Below are 7188 nucleotides of genomic sequence, written 5' to 3' on the forward strand. Positions count from 1 at the left end.
CCACCTTACTGCCTTGTTAATGTAGTGAGTTCAATACAGTCTTGGACATATGTTCATGTTATATTGTATGAAAATCATGTTTTTTAATCTTTTGAAAAATTATCCTTTAACAATGGTTAGACCCTTTTTACTTACTACTCTTTCTCTTTATTTTAACAGGTCTTGCAATCCTTTTCTAAGGGACTCTAAGTGGATAAGGTAGCATAATTGAGTGAATTCTGTACTTCCAGCCTTGTCCCGCCACTGACTACATATGTAACCCTGAGTGACTCATAGCTTCTCATCTATAAATGGTGAGACGGTACTAATTGGCATACATGTGTGAATTCCTAAGACTAAGTGACAAGTACTTCCCATGGGTACAATTTGAGACTTATTTCTACCTTAAATTTTAGAGCATCAATTGCAGAGGATAAATATGGTCATTCGTAGGATATTAAGGCTTCATTTCCTCAGCACGTATACTGAAACTGGAGCAATTCAAAATGTATTGGCATGAGCCCTCGCAAATAATTTTATGAATCAGTCCATAATTTTATGCTTCCTTTTCCCCAAAGCTTGACCTGATTCTTCCAGCTTGAAGTAATATCTCCCTCCTTCAAACTACAATTGCATTTTATATATGCTTTCACATGTTATATTATTTTTGAGAGTTTACCCCACTTATTCAGTTACAAATAAGAAGCAGTGGAAGCACATGGTTCTAATGTGTCTGCACTTAGAGAGCGTAACGTGGGATCTGCTGTTATCTATCTGTCTATCTTTCTGTATAAATTAATATAAACACTGGGAGAATATAAACCGATATCAACAGTGGTTATCGTTCTGGTATATAATAAATATAAGTTGCTCTCATAATCATTAGAAAGAAAATTTTTGATTTGGGTTAAACAAGCAAATACAACCTCAAAGGTCTCTCTTACTATACAAGGTAAAATCGGAACTCCTTAGATGTCGTATAATGCCTTTCACCGTCTGGCTCCAAGCTACATGTCCAGAGTGAGCTCTCACCGTCTTTTCCAATAAATTTTATTCCACAGAAACATTGGAGTTTTGTGGTTTTCTGAGCATGTCATATACTTGCATAGCTTTGTAACTTTAATCATATTGTTTTCTTGGCCTAAAAAACATTTCTCACTATTTTCACTTGAAAAAAAAATAAAATAAACATGAAAGTCAAAGCCAAACTCAAATGTGGTCTTCTTTGTGAAGCTATTTTTTGCTCCCAGCTTTAAAAATACAGCACAGCACAGCCTAAAGTGTACTCGTGTATTTTTTCCCAACCATACAGCTTCTCTAGAGTAAGGAATGTCTTATCTCTTCATGTTCTCTAGAATTAAATCAATAATAACAGCAATAATGATAAATGAATGAGTGTATGAATGTAAAACATGTCATCTACTTTTTCCCTAAGGATTGCCTGCCTATTCCCTGATTACTATAGCCTGTTTATACAGTAATCTTCTATTTCTCATCTCTAATTTCTTAATAGAGTATACCTTCTACAGTGTGCATGGTCACATTATTTCCTCTTCCTTCTTCAAGCTTTCACCCTTGTTTAATAAATCACAAATTTTCTACTAAACCATTCTGTTCTCTAGTTAATACTCTGGTTCCTTTATGAGAATTCCATTTCTCTGAGGTCTTATGTTATTTCCCACTTCCCTCTATCCTAAGAACATTCCCTCCTTTGTAGTGTTTCCTCTCCCAGACACCATTTGCCTGACAGTGGGATGCATAGTATCCTGGACATCAGAGATCTTCAAGTCTTGGTTCTGTGCAACTATTGCTCCCAATAGCACATAGTAAGCTTATTAAGCTTCCTTTTGTGTAAGAACAATGATTCTCAATGGCCAGTGGAGATGGAGGGAGTATATGAGACCGTATTCTTCAAGGAAAAACATCAATATTTGCTAACCTAACCACTACCTACCAAACCCAATCTTTTTTCTGATAAATCTTTGTTTTTCCCTATTGCTGGGGAAGAAGTGGTCCCTAGTAACTATCAGAAAATTAATATGAGAGGAAGTGCAGATATATATACAGTACTTGGGAACGAAATGAAGTACTCTTTAGAATGGAGAAGAAAAAAATCTTAAATGAATCAAAACTGGATGTGGTCACTCATTGGCCACAGAAAGTTGAGACTTACTTAATTGGATTACAGTTAGAGAATATTAAAGCTGAGTTAAAAATATTACTACAGGGAAAAGTAAGGAAATAGAGGAGAATAAAGAAAACATCAAGAAGTCCAGCATTCTCAAATGTTAGACATAATAATTAGAATTTGTAAAGTATCTGCTATTTACTAGGAGCTTTATGTTTGTTAGGTTTCTTGTCACAACTAGCAAGGAAGGTATTATTTCATTGTATGGATGGGTGAACTGACCTTTAGGGAGAGCAAGTCTCGAGGCCAAGGTCGCACAGAGATGGAAAATCAGAGGCAAGATGCAGATGCAGGTCCATTTCTGCTCTTCTACTTTCACCATCTTTATTCCATAGCTCCAGCTAAATTCATGCTAAGATTGATGGTGCCTCTAGCCTTCAGACATAATGACTTTAGTCTGAGTCACAAATATAGCAGGAAAAGGAAGTGGAGTCTATGTATTTAGATTGTGCTACTAATAAAGTTGCCTCAAACATTTTGGTGAGAATGAGTGGTTAATTAGCCGAAATTGGTGACGGGAGAAATATTGAAGTCAGATGACTAATATTTAAGGCCATAAATATTGACATCTCTATTTCCAGGGCTGACTTAATGTTTCATATGCATAGTCTCCAATGGATTTTCTTGGCTTGCTACTTAGCTTGCCTTAAAGTGTTGCAAAGTTGATTGCCAATGATTCTCCCTGTATACTACTAGCTAACAGTTATTGAATTTTGCCCTGAGCCAGGGACTATGTTAAGCACTTACATGGATTATCTCATTTAATGCTCACAAAAGATTTATGAGTTGGGTAATATTATTATCCCCACCTTATTTATTGTGGAAAGGAGGCTCAGAGACTAAGTAACTTGTCTAAGACTCTACAGGCAAAAGTATATTGAGGGCACACTATTGATTCACAGAGCCACTGGGTTAAATCATACATTTAGCATTTCAGACATTAGGATGATGTCATCTCACTTGAAAATAAATGTCATTTGTAAAACAAATACATTGAAATCACCATTCTATGAGCAAAATCAGAAAATAATAAAGACTAGTTCAGCAAAAATTATATGCTAAGAAGGTTGCTTTGGGTAGAAATTTTTTATTCTATGCTGCAAAAGCCAGAGTAGTAAAAACCTCTAGCTATTTAAGTTAAGGCATTTTTACATAAAACCAAATCATGTATATGAAAATGTATAACTTACAAACACTGTATAGGTACTGGTCAGTAATAGTGTATAGTCTCTCAGCATGATTGGGCGTTTTTACAGTTCCCATCAGGGACAATGGTTGTATCCATGGCAACAGGTAGTACAAACACATTGCATTGTTATAAACACTCCAGGCTTAGAGATTTCATTCATCCAGGTTAAAAAAAAATATTCTTTCTCTTATTTCAGCTAATAAACATAAACCTCTACATCCATATGAAAAGTGCTTCTATATCTTTAGGTTTGTTTGCTTCATTTATAAAGAAAATATACATGAAGTATTTTTAAGATTTTTGAGTAAAAGCATTGTTTCTTTATACGAAAATTCACCTCATTCTACCTCAAATTTTGTTTGGTTAATTTCAGATATGCATGATCATGTTTGAGTTTTTAAATATTAATGTGGATTCAATTCCTGACATCAATTATTTTCACTGGTTTCTTGTGTAGATTAGAAGTAAACCACAAAAATGTAATTTAAGTGCTACTGCCAATTAGCCTTAGTATTCACTCATAGACCCCAAATTAGAGTACTTTCTTCAATTTTAATAGTCTTGTTTAGAAAATCGCATTTCTCAGATGATCTTATTTAGTTACTGAAACTGTTACCATCAGGATGCCGGTAACACATGCTGGTTTCTCCTTTCTGTTTTCCAGATGCTGTCCACTTATGAGCAAATAAGGGCACATAAGGACACCAGGGCTCTGGGATACGCTGGGTTCCTCCCCCTCACCTTGTCAGAGAAAAACCTCATCAGCTATGTTGTTCTTCAGAATTCTCTGATGACAGAGACCCACTTGCAACACCTCCAGAAATTCTTGTATTTCAGTGCTAACTGCCTGGCTTATCTATCTCTAGCCATTATTTTTCTTTCTAAAGGTGTAGAGAGGGAAAAGGGTTAGGGAAGATTGGAGAAAGAAAGAGAAAAGCGTGTCTTTACATCTACGTAATTAATTTTTCTATGCAGGGACAAAACAGCATTTCAAATTTTTGTCTGTAAAGTCACGGCTTGTACAGCTTTCTAAATAGCTTCCTTCTCATTTTATACATATTTTAGTTTCTTGTGACAGAAAGTTGCTTAAATGTCACTTTGATTATGCCTTTTTTTAATGAGAATTTCAGAGGAAGAAATGAAGGAAGTGAGGGAGGGAGGCAGGGAGAGAAAGTCTCCTTTGCCCTCAGGTAGCCTCCCAGAAGGGAGAGTGGAAACTCCGGAGTAATAGGAAACCTTTACTGCGCTCATCCCACGGCAAACTCGTCCCAACTCAGGGAAAGAGGAAAGCTTCTACAATTTAGCAGGAAGGCCATGAAAAGAGAGTAGCTGCAGGTCAGTTTCCCTGGTTATCTGGTGGCCACCACAGACCTAAGGCCATCAAAGTGTAGGAATCTGAGTGACTGCTGCACAGCAAATGATGTCAGCAGCGATTCAAGGAGGCCAGCACTGAGGAAAAAATTCTCAACCTGACAAAACCGTCCTATTTGCAATTTGCATTTTTTCTCAATTTTCAATAATCCTTTCTCATTTGACAAGGGCTGTGGTTATACTGTTTTAAAATATGAGTTGATGGTGTAAAAATTATGAATTAGAAAACAGTTGTATTATTGGGCCCAGTGGCGCAGCGCGGTTAAGTGCTCACGTTCTGCTTCAGGCAGCCTGGGATTCGCTGGTTCAGATCCCGGGTGCAGACATGGCACTGCTTGGCAAGACGTGCTGTGGTAGGCGTCCCACATATAAAGTAAAGGATGATGGGCACAGATGTTAGCTCAGGGCCAGTCTTCCTCAGCAAAAAGAGGAGGATTTGCAGCAGATGTTAGCTCAGGGCTAATCTTCCTCAAAAAAAGAAAGAAAGAAAGAAAAGAAAATAGCTGTATTAGTTAATGGACTACAAGTTAACTAAAATTCTTGAGCAATATTGGAGATTGAAATACACTTCAGGGAGGAAATTATCAAAACACAGAGGTGAAGGATACAGAAGGGATGTGCAGGGGACTGACCTGGAAGCCCCATCCTGGCTGAGGGTTTGACAGGAACTGAGAGCCCAGGTTCTAGTTTGCATGCCAAACTTTACCCGCTCTCCAAGCACACTGAGGACCAGAGCAGAGAAGCCCCCACACGGCCAATTATAAACCCATCCCACGAATTTTATGAGATCCTGACTGCTTAGCACTTTTCGACCCTCTAAGGGGGCCTTACCAACTCCTGTCCAGCTCAACATCTTAGTCTGTATTAGAACCTTGCAAGTTACCCGCTACTGTCTACATTCAATGAGAGAAGAAACTGGGGCTCCAGAAAAGTTCAGTATGAGCAGGAGTGGTAGGAGTCCAAGGTAGACACCTGACCTGCACTGGACAACCTCTATACAGTGCTGTTGGTGCTTAGAAAGCTTGAGGAGAGACTTGGTGATGCTTCTTACCATGAAAAGGAATTCCTTTTCAATGAAAAAGACATATGGACATATTTATTCACCTTATGTCTATTCTTTAAAACACATATATACTACTGATTTCTTTTTTTTAACAGGCTTTATTTATTTATTTTGAGGAAGACTGGCCCTGAGCTAACATCTGTGCCCATCTTCCTCTACATTATATGTGGGACTCCTACCACAGTATGGTTTGCCAAGCAGTGCCATGTCCACACCCGGGATCTGAACTGGGAACCCCAGGCTGTGGAAGCAGAACATCAGCACTTAAGCGCTGTGCCACCGGGCCGGCCCCATACAGATTTCTTAAAACAAAAAGCTGCTCAACCCCCTAAACACACTACTTTCTTCACTGTGGCTGCTGTTATAGGTATATATGAGTATTCATAATTAAATTGAAAGTTGAAAATTCATGCAAGATACAAGTTAAGGCTAAATGTCAAGTAGAAGTAACATGTGTATAAATGTAATCATATATACTATCTTGAGAAAACTAAATTTTCTACATTGAAAGATGTGTGTATATATATCTAAAAAATATATATATATATGTGTGTGTGTGTGTGATAAAGGAAATTGCAGCAGATACTAGAGCATGAGATCTCATTAATATTTGAGAAAAAAATTAAAACTAAGTAATTGTGTCCATAGTGTTCAACCGTGGTAAAAAGTTCATCAAGTTTTGTACTTTAAATATCTTATAATTTTATTTGTCAATTATACCTCAATAAAGCTGAAAAAATGTAATGAAATGAAATAATAATATAAATCATGAAGAAAATAGATATTAGCAAAATAAAAAAGAATAGTCAAGAAATGCCAAAGACTTAAACTTTATACTAGGCTGATATTTGTGTGTTAATTTCAGCAATAGCTTGAGAGGTCATGAGAGTCAAGTGATATAATTTATTTTTTATTTTGTACCCCTCCCCCCCAACCTTTACCCCAGCACAGTGACTGACATAAAAGACACACGATAAATGCTTAATGAATAATTAATTGATGTGAACTAAGTGATTTAGATGTATTAATCTTAAGTGAGGATAGATTCTGTCAGACTTCCACTAATTCCAGATATATACCCAGAGTTGAAGGATGGCCATCAGGTAGGAGAGAAATGTCATTAGTCAGTGCTTTGTCAATGTGTTGAAAGATGCTTAGGAAGTACGAAGTTCTAGAACGTGGGAAATATCAGAGAAGGTAGAAGAATACTTATATGCAGATATACATGTTTGCAGAAGGCAATTAGAACAAGAAGTTTTCATGTCATTAAGTGTCTAAACTAGTCTGAACAGTAAGATGAATGTTAGAAGGAAGACTTCAGTCAAGGTGAGTATGGAGAAAAATGGTTAGTAGCATTTTTACCTTTTTTGAATCAAACATGAGAAAAAGTAGAATTAT

General features: G+C 36.9%; 1 long non-coding RNA gene across 1 annotated transcript in view; it reads right to left on the reverse strand.

The window, feature by feature from the left end:
* LOC139084507 (uncharacterized) overlaps positions 1-3431 on the reverse strand; it is a 63942-nt gene extending 60511 nt beyond the window's left edge. The window contains exon 1 of the long non-coding RNA XR_011541942.1: positions 3358-3431. This is a non-coding gene — a long non-coding RNA (uncharacterized lncRNA). The remainder of the gene's footprint in view (positions 1-3357) is intronic.
* Between the last annotated feature and the right edge of the window lie 3757 nt (positions 3432-7188).

The sequence above is a fragment of the Equus przewalskii genome, chromosome 7 (assembly GCF_037783145.1).
Source record: "Equus przewalskii isolate Varuska chromosome 7, EquPr2, whole genome shotgun sequence".
NCBI lineage: Eukaryota > Metazoa > Chordata > Mammalia > Perissodactyla > Equidae > Equus > Equus przewalskii.